The sequence below is a fragment of the Mastomys coucha genome, unplaced genomic scaffold (genome assembly GCF_008632895.1).
Source record: "Mastomys coucha isolate ucsf_1 unplaced genomic scaffold, UCSF_Mcou_1 pScaffold1, whole genome shotgun sequence".
Lineage (NCBI taxonomy): Eukaryota > Metazoa > Chordata > Mammalia > Rodentia > Muridae > Mastomys > Mastomys coucha.
In genome coordinates this window covers 54,467,600-54,483,735 of record NW_022196891.1, presented here as the reverse complement: position 1 = coordinate 54,483,735, position 16,136 = coordinate 54,467,600, and the positions used below count along the sequence as shown (strand labels likewise).

Genomic DNA, 16,136 nt, shown 5'->3' with positions numbered 1-16,136 from the left:
TTTTTTTTTTCAGAGTGGAAAGCGGGAAAGGAGATATCATTTGAAATGTAAATAAAGAATATCTAATAAGAAATAAAAAAATAAATTAGATTATGTTTTCTTGGGGTTTAGCAGTGACTCTGAACCATTACATTTAGACTGAAACAATACCCTTCAGTCTATTACTCCTCTGACTCTTAACTGATGTAACAATATTAAAAAATTATCAGCTTTGCAGACTTACACAAACTGTTTTCAAAGAAAACAATGGTTTATGTTTTCCATAATAGGAATGAAAAACTATAGCTCAGATAAAGGTATGTTGTATCAGGTTTATAACAGAGAATGAAGATCAACTCAAAATTTTATTAAAAATATTTTTTCCCTCTTATTATTTAGTAAAACAAGTTTTAGAAAGAAACTCTATTACTCTCATTTTTCTTGGGTATTTGTCTTTCAAGTTTCATTCCACTTTATTTTTATCTTATTGGTGATAATACACTCTATTAGAATTGATAATTGTACCACTGTTTTTGTCTCAGAAAAGAATATCTAATTAAACATTTTCTCTTGTAATGAAAGCATATTTACCTGCTGATTCATATCATGACCCTTCATAAAAATTTTTAAAGTTTATTTTTGTGTGTGTATGATGTGTGTATGTAGATACACATGTACAGTGACATGCATGTAAAGTCAAGAGGACAACTCCTGTGGACTCATCTCCCTCCTGTCATTTTTATGTGGATTCTGGGAGATGCCCTACAAGTGCTTTATCATTAATCCCAAAGTCTTTTTGTTATTTAAATACTGATAGTTATTGTTCCACATTGTACATACATCTGGAAAAAGAATTGTATAATTTGAGGAAGCAATTCTTTTGGATATATCAAATCAGCTTAATAGTTCGTACTTCACAGAATTTGAAAGGATGTAAAATGTAAATATCCTAGCAGATTACTGATGTGTCTATAGCAGGTGAATATTAAGCTGTTCTTTTCCCTTTGCCACTTTTCCTTTGTAGCCTTTCATAAACAGAAAACAAATCAACTGACAACATGGAGTCCAACCAGTTCAGGTATAGATACTTAATCTATCCAATATGTAAGGCGAGTGCTGCAATTTTAGATTTTTTTTTAGCATACTATATTTCGTATGTAGTGTAACAGGTTATATAAATATTCAAGATGCCACATACTTGATTAACAAACTTTTCATAAAAAAGCAATAGACAGGGCTGGAGAGATGGCTCAGCGGTTAAGAGCACTGACTGCTCTTCCAGAGGTCCTGAATTCAATTCCTAGCCACCAAGTGGTGGCTCACAACCATCTGTAATGAGATATGGTACCCTCTTCTGGTGTGTCTGAAGACAGTGACATGTACTCACATACATAAAATAAATAAATCTTTTTTTTTTAAAGTGATGACACTATCGGTGTGTGTGTGTGTGTGTGTGTGTGTGTGTGTGCACACATATCTCAAGTGCATACCAGAACATTAATTTGGTGCATTTTTTTTCAACTGCTTCCCTCAACATTATGTGCTAGACTAACATTTATTATACATTTATTAAGTCTTTGTTAAGCATATTCTATTCTAAGCTGTCTTTATTAAATAGTTAGGACATTTGGGGGAGTATTACTGAATATGGAAGTATGGTATTGATTTATATTATGGGTCCATGTTACTGCAGATGGTTTGCAGATGGCTAGTGCACTTTGTACAAGCCTGTTCAGAAATCATTTGATTAGCTGAGCTCAGGATACTAAACGTGGTATGAGTGAATAGAAGAAAACTTAGTGCTGTGTTATGTGGACCAGTTATGGAAGCTCCTGACTCTATTCACAAGAGCCTCCCGTTTGTTGTCTTCCTTGGGCAATTTATATGTCATCATTTCTATCAAAGCATGTGGAGTATGTGCTGTCTTATTTTTAATATTCTGTGGATGGGACAGAGTAGTAGTAGTCTGGTAAAAAGGGGCTCATTTTAACAAAATGGGAGGTTTTCACAGTTTTTGTTGTAATGGTTTGTATTCTGTTTGGTGAACACTTTCAATATATTGCCTAGTAAAATAAACAATTCTATAAATGTAAGCAAAAGAAGACTTGAGAGAATCTAAAATGATAATAGCTTGTGAATTCTAGTGCATGAGGAAATCTGTAAAGGTACTTACACCTTTGTATGGAACAGAGTGTCTTTTTAAAGGTGCCATGAATGATAAAAGTTGCTCTCATTTTTCAATTTTACATTTTTTATAACTGTCTCCTCCCTTCCTCCCTCTTCCCACTCCCACAAACCAGATGCTCTTATTATCCCTCTTAGTTTGTTACTACTTGGGGAAACCGAGGCGCTATTTGTCCAAGGTCCCGTAAATGATAAAAGGCTCAACATGTGTTTGAACCTAGTAGTTAGTTTGTTCTTAGGTCAGTCCTACTCACCATACCCTTCCACAATACTGATAGCACCTGAGGAGTTCTAATTCAAAGTTCTGAGGCTAGAGAGAGAACACACTGGTTTGCTGCCCTTCCAGAGAATCCTTCTTTCAGAAGACATGGGTTCAATTCCCAGATTTAGTTCCCAGAACTTAAATAGGCTCACAACCACAAGTAACTCCAGTTCCAGGGGAACTGACACACCTTCCTGGTTATTATAGGCCTTTGTGACAGCACACACATGCGTGCACGCGCACATGTGCAAATGCACAGAAACATTTAAAGTGTCAGAATTCTGTGTTTTTCATCCCAGTGAAATGGTCCATGTTTGAATATCTTACAAACATGAGTTCACAAGCCATTTTCTGTCTTACTGTTACTTAATGGGAAGAATGTATAGTTTTCTATTAAAAGGTATAGAAAGACTATATATAGGTTTTAGTTGTTATTGGTTGTCACAGAAAAAAACTGATGAATGAGTTTCTATTTACTAGAGACGGAAGTCATTGAGTGAACATCCACACAAAGGGTGCATTTACAATTAGGACTATTTAAGTACAAATTGAGCTTAGTAAGTTGAATATGATATTCAGTAGGATGAATTCATATTTTAAAATTTCATATTTATATATGGATATTATGTAAGACTAAAAGAATATATCATAAAATTGTTAGGAAATTTTGAATGTTTTTTGATAATTTAATTATGCAACAAGAGCATAAAGCATGATCCATTATTCATTCAGGTCTCTGAGGGAAATAATATATTATCAATATAATTTGCATTATATTGATATTATAGCCCCCCCTCTTGCCAACGAGAGGAAAGGCATTTTAATTAGTAATAAGGATAGGAGAGAGGTATTTTTGTCCCTGTTTGTGTTCTCTTTGTGGCCTTCTGAGAGCTGGGATAGTGCCCTATGACTTACCCAGACTCCAGTGTACACTTTCCCTAGGAGCATACATATCTTTTTCTCTCAGTTCTGATCTTCAGTAAATATCATTTAAGTATTAAACTTTCTTGAGATAAAGCTACTTTTCACTTACTTTTGTTATTTTTCATTTACTTTTTGTTAATGAGATTTCAATATCAGTAGAGGAATTAGAGTAATGGCCAACAGTTAAGAGCAGTGGCTGCCCTTTCAGAAGACCTGGGTTCAATTCCCAACATCCATAATATAGCTCACAGCTGTCTGTAACTTCAGCTCTGTTGGATATAATGCCCCTTCCTGGCTTCTCTGGGCACCAGGCATGGAAGTAGTATGCAAGACATGCACACAGGCAAAACACCTTACATATAACATAAAAAGACAACCAATGGAGTAAATATATTAGTTTTAAAACACAAGCCATATGCTGTTTGCTTTAACCAGGGGGGTATGTGTATTTATGCTTTGGTAGTAACTACTGTTGAAGAAAGAATACAGAAGAATATGCACACATAGTCATTATTCTGAAATATATTGAAACCCAAATACCTTTTATATTCTTAGAATTATTTCTATTCTCATCCAAAACAAATCTATATTAGTAGTGGTTATTTTTTTCTTATTTCAGCTATAATAAATTTAAATATCCAGTAGAAAAATATATTATCATTTCCAGTGGAGAAAAAAACCCATTTATTTTCAAAACAGAAGAGTAGTAAATCAGGCTTTAGCTCCAGCGTTAGGGTTTCTGAGCTCCACTTTGTTTCGTTTATGTACTCATTGTTCACAATTGATTGAGAATTGATTGTGTGACTCATCTCTTACCCCTATGCCTTTTTTTATACCATTATTGTGTCTAATTTTTATACTTAGTGTATCTTTTAATAACAATTTTATGTTATAGAGTTTAGAGTTTAGATGGAAGCTTTAGCCTCTCAAATATTATTTTTTATATTAAAATTTTTTTTTTTTTTTTTTTTGGTTTTTCGAGACAGGGTTTCTCTGTGTAGCCCTGGCTGTCCTGGAACTCACTCAGTAGACCAGGCTGGCCTCGAACTCAGAAATCCACCTGCCTCTGCCTCCCAAGTGCTGGGATTAAAGGCGTGTGCCACCACTGCCCAGCAAAAATATTTTTAATACTAGACATTATTGTCATGATTTTATTTCCCATTACGGTATGTTTTATACCTTTTTTTTCCCCCCCAAAATAAGAAAGAAACAGAGAGAAGGCATGAAAGATGAGGGAAGGATAAAAAAGCAAAACAGATTGGATATTGAGGTCCATATATATAATCCTAGTGCTTAGGTGGTAGAAACAGGAAGATTAGCAGAAAGTCAAAACTATCCTAAGCTAGCTTTGCTACATAACATCCTGTCTGAAAGAAAAAAAAAAAGGAGGAGGAGGAAGAAGACAAAAGAAGGAAGAAGAAGAGAAGAAGAAAGGAAGAAAAGGGAGGGAGGATGTTCATGGATTGGCAGGATTAATATAGTAAAAATGGCCATCTTACTGAAGGCAATCTATAGATTCAATGAAATCCCCATCAAAATTCCAACTTAATTCTTCACAGACTTAGAGCAATTTGCAAATTCATCTGGAACAACAAAAAACCCAGGATAGCCAAAACTATTCTCAACAATAAAGGAACCGCTGGTGGAATCACCATCCCGGACCTTAAGCTGTACTACAGAGCAATTGTGATAAAAACTTCATGTATTGGTACAGTGACAGGCAGGTAGATCAGTAGAACAGAATTGAAGACCCAGAATGAACCCACACACCTATGGTCACTTGATCTTTGATAAAGGAGCTAAAAACATACAGTGGAAAAAAGACAACATTTTCAACAGATGGTGCTGGCTCAACTGGCGGTTAGCATGTAGCAAATCAATCCATTCCTATCTTCTTGTACAAAGCTCAAGTCCAAGTGGATCAGGGACCTCCACATTAAACCAGATACACTGAAACTAATAGAAAAGAAAGTGGGGAAGAACCTCGAGCACATAGGCACAGGGGAAAATTTCCTGAAGAGAACGCCAATAGCTTATGCTCTAAGACCAAGAATTGACAAATGGGACCTCATAAAGTTGCAAAGCTTCTGTAAGGCAAAAGACACTGTCAATAGGACAAAACGGCAACCAACAAATTGGTAAAAGATCTTTACCAATCCTATATCTGATAGGGGGCTAATATCCAATATATACAAAGAACTCAAGAAGACCCCAGAGAACCAAATAACCCTATTAAAAATGGGGTACAGAGCTAAACAAAGAATTCTCAACTGATGAATATCGAATGGCTGAGAAGCACCTAAAGAAATGTTCAACATCCTTAGTCATCAGGGAAATGCAAATCAAAACAACCCTGAGATCCCACCTCACACCAGTCAGATTGGCTAGGATAAAAAACTCAGGTGACAGCAGATGCTGGAGAGGTTGTGGAGAAAGGGGAACGAACATTACTTCATTGCTGATGTGACTGCAAGCTGGTACAACCACTCTGGAAATCAGTTTGGCCGTTCGTCTGGAAACTGGACATAGTTCTACTGGAGGACTCAGCTATACCACTCCTGGGTATATACCCAGAAGATGCTCCAACATGTAATAAGGACACATGCTCCACCATGTTCATAGCAGCCTTATTTGTAATAGCCAGAAACTGGAAACAACCCAGATGTCCCTCAAAGGGATGGATACAGAAATTGTGGTACATCTATACAATGGAGTACTACTCAGCTATTAAAAACAATAAATTTATGAAATTCTTAGGGAAATGGATGGATCTGGAGAATATCATCCTGAGTGAGGTAACCCAAATCACAAAAGAACATACATGGTATTCACTCTCTGATGAGTGGTTATTAGCCCAGAAGTTTGGAATATATAAAGAACAAACCACAAGAAACTCAAGAAGAAGGAAGACCAAAATATGGACATTTCATTCCTTCTTAAAAGGGGGAACAAAATACCCATGGAAGGGGTTGCAGAGACTAACTATGGAGCAGAGACTGAAGGAAGGACAATCCAACCGATATAGCTGTCTCCTGAGAGGCTCTGACAGTACCTGACTAATACAAAAGTAGAGGCTCACAACCATCCATTGAACTGAGTACAGGGTCCCCAATGAAGGAGTTAGAGAAAGAAACAAAGGAGCTGAAGGGTTTGTAGCCCCTTAGGATGAACAACAATATGAACTAACTAGTACCCTTAGAGCTCCCAGGGACTCAACTACCAACCGAGGAGTACATGGTGGGACTGATTGCTCTGGCAGCATGTGTATAGTAGAGGATTGCAAAGTTGGTCATCAATGGGAGGAGAGGCCCTTGGCCCTGAGAAGGTTCTGTGCCCCAGTGTAGGGGAATGCCAGGGCCAATAAGTGGGAGAGGGCGGAGTGGCAAGCAGGGGCAGGGAGAGGCAACAGGGGTTTGTTCTTGTTTTGTGTTTTTTTTTTTTTTTTTTTTTGGAAGAGAAACTGGAAAAGGAGAAATCATATGACATGTAAATAAAGAAAATATCTAATGAAAAAAAAAGAAAAGGGAGGGAGGGAACAGAGGGAATTATTTTAATAAAAATTAAAATATTCAAATATTAAACTTTTTTTTTTCTCTTGAGACAGAGTTTCTCTATGTAGCCCTGGCTGTCCTGGGACTCACTCTGTAGACCAGGCTAGCCTCGAACTCAGAAATCTGCCTGCCTCTGCCTCCCAAGTGCTGGGATTAAAGGCGTTCGCCACCACTGCCTGGTTAAACTTTTTATATGAAGCTATTGTCTCTTATTATGTTACCTGGCTTTTTGTCAACATGACATTTTAAAACTAGTAGATTAAATATATTTTTTAAAAAAAATTATAAAGAGAAAGCACAAGTTGTATGATAAGTCATTTAGGAGGGACATATTTGTTTTGTTGATAGTAATTACTACTGAAAATAGGTTCTAGAAAATAGGCTTATATAGGAACTTTCAAAACATACTGTCTAAAGGGTCAATATGTAATATTTGAAGTGAAAATATAATATGGGTCGTATTAAAAACAGAAATAGAATTTTCCTGTTAACAGCTTGGGAAATACTTGAATAAAAGAGTTTTATTACTTTGTATAATGATAGTTCAGGAGTAAAATGTTTAAAATACCTATCACAAATTACTTTCCCCCATGTAAGAATTTTATTTTCCTTTGTGGTTAGATTTTCTTTTTTAGTGAATGGATAGGTTTATTTCAGCAGTCAGTCTGAGTAGTAAACAAGGGTGCTTCAGTGATTGTATCACGAACCAACAGTTTCCTACTGTCCAAGGTTCTTCCTTTTATACTTTTACCAAACTGACCAACAAGCAAATTGAGTTCATATTTGCCTTGATGCATCTGCTGAGTTACCTAAGCCGTGTCTTCAGAGCTTCTGGCAGCTCAGATGGAAGAAGGCAAAGGAACTGTGAGGTAGACCTTCAGGGAGTCAGAGTGAGTCATGGGGCCAACAGAGTCCCATCCACATAGGAGCCAAGTCTCTGGAGGCCTTGAGAAGCAATGCTGTCCTCTCTGCTTAGCACAGATGTCACCGAATCAGTGAGGTGAGAAACAGTTAACTAGACCAGCTGTGTAACCTACCATGATGTTACAAGTAGCTGCCCTGCTTCTGTACATTCCCTTCTGTCTTAGCAACTACAAACTTAATATAAACTTCAACAGCATGTTCAGAGCAGACAAACTTCAACTTGGTATGTAGTTTCTTCTCATCCACAGAGGGTAGATGATAGAATACAAATTGAGCTTTCTCCTTACACATTTTGAGAGCTGCACACTTGAAAAATCAAATTTGGGGAGCTCTCACACAGAGCAGTCAAATTTGGCCAAACCACAGAATGCCATCCACTTTCAGTGTATTTGAGAATTCATCAAATTCCTTAGATGTTTAAGGGTCCACCTGCTTATAGCATTTAGTAAATCTAGAGCAATGACAGCAAACTTAGAGTGCCACCAAAGCCTATACAGTGCACAATACTTCATGGGGCCAAATTCACAACTATACTTTTCAACTGCAAGGCACAACCGCAGGAATCCATGAGGCTGTCATATACAAGCTTCGGGTGCACCAGTGTGCCATAGATAAGAACATCCTCTGCCTACTCACTCAGTAAGCTGCCACTCACAGAGTGGAGTTGGATTTTCTACTAAAAAATAACTAGGAAGGAAAGGTACTTTGCACACCACCAGAGGAGAAGGGTAAATACTAACCCAGCTGTAAACCCTCTTGTCTACAGTGGTATTCTGCCTGCAAGATACACTGGTGTTCTAGTGGCACAACATTGTGTGTGTGTGTGTGTAGGGGGGGTAACCAAACACTATATGATTGGAATTAAGGCCTGCTCCATGAGAAGGAACCCGTGTCTGATACTGCCTGGGAGGCCAAAGACCCAAGACTAGGTAGGTCATGGACCTAGTGAAGGAAACCACACAATATTGTTCTGCTAAAATGACTCCTAACAACATTCTGCTATAAGTATAGATCAGCATCTCACTTATCAAAGATACCTCCTCCTGCAGTAGATGGGAACAAACACAGAGACTTACAACTGGGAAGTGTGCAGAGAGTAAGAGACCTTGGAACATTCAGCCCTAAATGGGATGTCTCCATCAGATCCCTCCCCTCAGGTCTCAGGAAACTTTGGAAGAAGAGGCAGAAAGATTTTAAGACCCAGTGGGAAAGAAAACCAAGGAAACAAGGCCTTCTAGACACAACAGAAACTCTGGCAGGATGAACAGGTCTAAGCCAGATGGGGTCCCAGTGCTGAGAGGGGAAGTAGACACAAGCCCCCATCTCTACCTAGAAGCTATCTCCAGTTGACAACCACTCCCAAAGGAAGAACTAATTTCCTCCAACTAGAATCACTGGGTATACAAACTAAACTTATGGGCCCATGCTCAGCAGTGAATGGCCAACAAACTCAGTATTTTGCGGGGGAGGTGTTTTATGTTTTTTTTTGGTTTTGGTGGGTTTTTGTTTTGTTTTGTTTTGTTTTTCTGTCTCAGTGCTATGTCTGGGAGGAAGGGAAGGAGAGAGCGATGGGTGGTTGGATTGATGGGCATACTGACAGACTTACCTACCAACCAACCCACTGACCGATCTTTTGCTTTTGTATAATTGTTTGTATGTTTCTTGTGAGTTTTCTTTTGCTCTTTTTTCCCTATTGTGGTTTTTCGGTTTTGTTTTGTTTTGTTTGTATTCTGGTTGCATTTATTTTTTTTATTTATTGTTATAGTTAATTTTAGATTCGTGTTTGTATTCTAAAGAGAAAAAATAAGGAAAATGGGTGTGGATTTGGGTGGATGGGGAAGTAGGAAAGGTCTGGTAACGGGTTGGTGTGGAAACCATAATCAGTATCTACTGTTAGGTGGGACAACCTATTTTCAGGTAAAACAGAAAAAAGGAGGGCTATGGTTTTAAAACTCCATCTCTAAAGAGTAAAAAAATATCAAAATACCTATAAAACAATGACACAATGTGTATGTAACCAATACAGTGTGTTTCTTATAAAAGATGTACTCAAGTTAAATCTATTATCCTGTTCCAGTAAGAATGTTTTTAAAATAAGGAACAAAAGTATAAACTTAAAACTGAGGAAAAGAGGTTCCCATTCTCTCCTGAATTGGATTGCTTGTGAAGAATACATACACAATCTGGACCAAAGCTTTCTTTACTCGTTACATTGCATTGCATTCTGCCTTTAAAAGAAAGCAAGATCCAAACAGCCTCTCTTCCAGGCCCTCCTAAGAAAGTACGTGTTCTGAATCTGCTCACATAACACTTAGGAAAAATATTTTAGAATCTGGCTAACATAAATCTCTTTATGAAATATGTGAAGAAACATGTATGTATAATACCTTTTGAAAAATTACATAAATTGTTCTAATATATAGTACATAATTGCACACTAAAGAAAAGAATCTCTGCTGATAAATCAAATTTGGTACCATGTGCAAACTCTTATATAAGATTAATATAGAAAATTTGGAAAGTACAAGAAGCTGTGAAGAGGCAAAACAAAACCCCCAATGGCAGACAAACAAAGCAATGTGGAGGAGTTCAGAAGTGCACCACAGTGGCTCAGGAATAGCAGTCAGAGCCAACAGAAGTGTGTGTTCTAGTGCTTCCACATTGAGATTGGCGTGTCACTCAGGAGCATGACTGTGTCTCCATCTCATTTGTAAAATGGACATCTGTTTCTTACGTTGCTTATTTTAGAATTCAGTTGCATAGGAAATTAGCTTTAGAATTTTCTTTTAGATTGTTTCCTTCTTAAAAAATGCTTTCTGGGACTAGAGATGGCTCATCCATTTAAGGCTAGGCTCACAACAACAACAACAAAAAATCACAACATAAAAGGTTTTGTGATGTAGTTTTTATTTCTGTTGAAATTCAGTTTGTTTCAGTTTGTAAGGTAATTATAGAAATTGAGTGAACTACTTGATGAAATATTTTGAACTATCTAGTTGTGTGTGTGTGTGTTTTGTTACATGTATACATACAAATGAAATACCAAAGACTTACTGTAGCAAAAAGCTTAATCTTTTATCTAAATAGATTTTGTAGACATAGAGACCACTTACTTATGAAAGTAACCTGTGTTCTGTGTTTTATGAAAAGACTGTAATAATGTGTGAGTTATGATCGCAGAAACAAACCTGACTGGCACATTTGTATTTATTTTTAAAGCCACTGAGGAATATGAGTTAATTAAGAAAATTCTTTAAAGAAATAACTTAAGATACTATTTATTTTAGTGTTTTACTTTGTGTGTGTGCATGTGTACAGATACATGCAGAGCCTAGAGACAACCTCAGATATCATTTCTTTGAATCTATCCATATTGGTTTTGTTGACAAAGTTTCTCACTGGCCTAAAGCATGCCAAGTCCCCAGGAGTCAAGAATCTGCCTGTCTCACTTCTCTCGCACTGGGTTCTGGAGAGCAAGCTCAGGTTCCTCATGCTTATAAGGCAGGGTGCTTACTAACTAAGCTATCTTTTCAGTTCCAGGACCCTTTTTATAATAAATGCTCCTAGCTGTGTGAGTATATTAAAAATAATATTTATTATTATCTGTCACAATCCCTAAAATGCTTTTAGGTACCTTTTGTTGCTTATTAAGTTTTCCATTTCTATCATTCTTACAGGATATTCTTTTTTTTTTTATTAGATATTTTCCTTATTTACATTTCAAATGTTATCCTCTTTCCTGGTTTCCTCTCTGAAAACTCCCTTTCCCCTACCCTTTCCCCTTGCTCACCAATCCACCCACTCCCACTTCCTGGTCCTGGCATTCCCCTACACTGGAGCATCAAGACTTCACAAGATCGAGGGCCCCTCCTCCCATTGTTGACCGACAAGGCCATCCTTTTCGAATAGAGTTCCTCCATGTGTACTCTTTGGTTGGTGGTTTAGTCCCTGGGAGCTCTGAGGGTACTGGTTAGTTCATATTTTTGTTCCTCCTATGGGGCTGCAAACCTCTTCTGCTTTTTGGGTCCTTTCTCTGGCTTCTCCATTGGGGACCCTGTGCTTAGTCCAATGTTTGGCAGAGAGCATCCACCTCTGTATTTGTCAGGTACTGTTAGAACCTCTCAGGAGACAGCTATATCAGGCTCTTGTCAGCAGGCACTTGTTGGCATCCACAATAGTGTCTGGGCTTGGTAACTGTATATGGGATGCATCCCCAGGTAGGGCAGACTCTGGATTTATGGGATATATTCTTGTTCAAAAAATGATATAAAACAAAATTTTCCTTGTATCTATCCCACTTAATATTTTGCCGAATTTTCTTTGCAGTACTGTTTTGTTCATATGAGAACCGAGTTAAAGAGCAGTCAGATAGGGCCTTGTCTCTGAAGTACTTCCTCCTAGCCAGTTGCCAGGAAATGTATTTCATTCACTCATCTTAGCTCCAAGAGGAAGGTAATGCTCAAATTGTATTTGTTGTTATTTTTCTTTTTGAGATTTCCCTGTGTAATAACATTTCTGGAACTTACTTTATAAACCAGGCTGGCCTTGAAACACAGAGATCTACCTGTCTCTGCCTGCTGAGTGCTGGGATTAAAGGTGTGCACCACCATATCTGACTTCAGATTCTTAACCTGAAATTTAAAAGGAATCTGTGACTATCCTAATTATTCCATGTTTGTCAAGTACCCTTTCAACAACCATGTGGATACATTGCTATTCATATGACTTATTGGAAAGTCTAGTCTTCTAATGCCTTTTCATCAAAGTAGAATGAATAATTAATGTTTAATGTCATTTCTGAGTAAGTGGGTGATTTTGATATTTGTCATAACAATTCTAAACAATGATTTCTTTTTCTGATATGAACTCTTAGAAGAATTCAGTAGGAAGACTGCATTATCAAAATGCCTTTCCCTGTAAGGCAACATTAAGAGAAGCTGTGTTTGTGGTTAGAAAAGCTGTGTGTTATAACCCATCTGCTGTTTAAAAGAGGGAATGTTCATAAGTACAAGAGCTAGATCTGTTTAGTTTGGTGTACACATCAATCTGGTGCTACTGAGATGTGTTTCTGCTTGGACAAGTAGAGGATGAGTGTTAAGGAATTGCTTGCTTGTTGATCTGTTTGAAAAATGAGTGAATTTGATGTATAAGTTTTTTGACTATGTGCAGCTAGCTAAATTATAATCTTTTTGGTTTTTTAAAAACAGTGCATTTGTGGCACAGAAAATTACTCATGGCTTTTTATTAACAAACACAAAATTTATTGATACTAATCTTGGAGTCATTCCTAGACAGAACTTCTAGAAGTCAACTTTTGCCTGTGCCAAACTGTTTACTGTAGACTTGACACTTTGGTTACAACAGTGTCTATTCACTGTTCCTTGCCTCCTTGGAGCTTACCTGAATTACAATGAGGAACGTGTGAGATCCATTGTAAATAATTTATAACTATATTGTTTCAAGATGTTTAATAAGAGAGTATATTTCCATAATAGGAAAACATTGAGACTGACTTAAGATAATTCTTTTGTTTGAATTATAACATTACAGAATGGAGTCTAGAAGATAGCTTTATATTCATCTAATTCAGCTATTCATTCAGTGCTTAATTAATATTATTCATTTATATTGTTGTTTTGGGTTTGTTTGTTTGTTTGTTTTGGCTATACTGGGAGGTGGGGACCCATGCCTAGTGTAAGCCTAGGATATATTCTATCACTAAACTATAGTGGCAGCCTTCATTTGACATGTTTTACTTAGAAAAATGCATTTTCATGCAATTTAATACAAACATTTCCTAAGTGTCATTCTGGGTCTGGACTGTGTAAAATGGATTAGTCAAGAATACCCTACCCAGTTACCTATTCAGGGTAATATGTAAAACCTAATAATCATAACATAAATAAAATGTCTTAAATGGCCTTGTCTTTCCAAAGTGAACATGGTCGGTGCCAAGTGGAGTGTTCTGAATTGTAGTTTAAAAAAAAAAAAAAAACAACTCCACCAAACTCTAAAAGGCTGTCCCTAACCAGAGAGGGGTTTTCTGTATGGGCATGCATGTTAAATACTTTGTAGATTATTAATGACTGCATAGAGAAGCATTTACTCATGCTTCCCAGAAGTTCGAGGACTCCCCAGTGCTATAACAGAGGATTAAAAGTTAATTGAACTCTTTAAGTGTCTACTTCAGAAGCTGCGTTTCCCTAACCAAGGCAGCATAGCAGCTGAGTAAGACTTTTCTACAGTGAAATGCGGTGATGAGAATCCTGGGAACTACCCCTGCTGGCCAGAATTCTGCCCGTTAGGAGTAGGTCCAACTGGGAACCTATCTTTCCTTGATACTTAATTATGCTGCCTTCAATTGGCTACTTCAGTTAGACTCTTCTTCTATAAGAAGTGTAGTGTTATTAGCCCTGTTTAAAGTGTACTAAGTCTAGATAGTTTTTAAATTTTCTAATAAATGACATATATTCATCCTTCTGCCTGTCCTCTTATCAGTTATTAAGCTCTTACTGATGCCGTGCATATTTTTAGAAAGTCTGGAGATAAATGGAAAGCAGGATGAAAGCTCCTACCATCTTCCATTTCCTGGATGGACCTCATAGTGTGGGTAGGGAAAGGGCACGCAAGACATCAGAATATACATGATACAGATAATGAAAAATTGTGAGGACTGTAAGGAGTAATCGAGCCAGGAAAATAGACACAGTGCAGGAGGATGTGATCAACTCTAGCTGTGGAGGAGAAGATAGGCCATAATAAGAACATTGTGAACATTGTGTTGTGAATCTGGATTTTGAAGAATAAAAAAGAAAGCAGACAGGACTGGCAGAGCATCCAGAGCTCTGAGGCTTGGAGCCCATAGCATGGTGTCAAAGGTGGTGGTGCAGTTATTGAGGCATGATGTGTTATCTCCTTTGAAAATTATTGAATATTGGAATAACGTGTATATTTAGGAAAAAATTTCTCTACATGGGATCTTGGGTTTCTTCAAGATTCTCTCAATTATTAGAACTGCAGAATGTAAATGGTATTTTAGAACATTCTAGTTTTCCTTTGGATATACCATTATTGACCTGAACTCACTGCCTAAGTGCAAAGCTTTTGTAAAAGTAGTTAGTAGTAGGAGAGTCTCATGTCTTAGCAAACATTTCAGAAGAGAACTTCACAATTGAGATTATATGGCATTTAGAAAAAAGACTGTCGTATTCTATTATAAATAACGTAATACTAATGTTGCTAAGTTACAGGGTTTCTATCACATGGACACTGTCTGTTTGAGAAGTTGTAGCCCATTCTCTCTCAGAGTGGGCAGGGCTTCAGAGAGCCACTTCTGTAACTCAACAGTTCTGATTTCTGTTTTGTTTGTTATTTTGAGTTGAAATCTCTTACTGTGACTTAAATCACTGTTTGTAATTCTCTTAAATAGAACTGGGGAAATAATTATCTATTTATTTGGATGGTTGCTATGAATAATTGATTTCATTGTGTTTTGTGTATTCTAAGATCAGCTGTAAGCAGCAATTTATAATGATATAACTCTGTATTGTATAAGGGTCGATGCTTTTTTTTGTCTTGTATAGGGCAGAGTAGACGTCTGTGGAGTGCTGGTCTTCGTATGCAAACCATCCGTTTGAATGTTTCTGCAGTGTATTTGCCTGTGCTTTTCTTTCCCATTTGTATTTGAATAGCAGCAGGGATTGAAAGGGTAGATAGTTTTTGTGAAGTAGAAACTGGAAACCAAAAGTAGAGGCAGACAAAATGTAAAAGAAGACTAGACTAAGAAGGCTAAAATTTGATGGAATTAAAAGAAATTTTATCAAGGGAGAGTAATGAAGATATACATGTGACCAAAATATAATGTACTTTGTACAGTAGACAATGTGATATATATATATATATATATATGTGTATATATATATATATATATAATTAAATATCATAAGAAACCTATTTTATTGTTCATCCACTTTAAATTTTTTTCTTAAATAAATGTTACTTAAATCACTGAGACTTAATTAGAAAGGTAAAGGAGTGCTAAAGGTTCATTCCCTAACACACATTTGCACATAGATACATGTCTGTATATATGAATAGCTGATGAGTGCAGTGGGAATCCATCATTGGTAAACATGCCCTAACAGAGTGACTTCCTTTCATTTCTGCTCTGCTCCCTGAAGTGGCAAATGGAGTCGGCTGTGATAACTAGGCATGCTAGCCTCTGCAGCTGAGTAGCAATGAAGTGCCAGCAGTCATGGTCACACTGTAGCAATGAAGTGCATTAGGTCCTCACGCCAGCAGTCATGGTCACA

The 16,136-nt window shown here is 37.0% G+C and overlaps 1 protein-coding gene across 2 annotated transcripts in view; it reads left to right on the top strand.

Annotated features, from left to right (window-relative positions):
- The window catches only part of Rasal2 (RAS protein activator like 2), a 281,212-nt gene that overhangs the window by 139,371 nt on the left and 125,705 nt on the right, over positions 1–16,136 (top strand). The window lies entirely within an intron of this gene.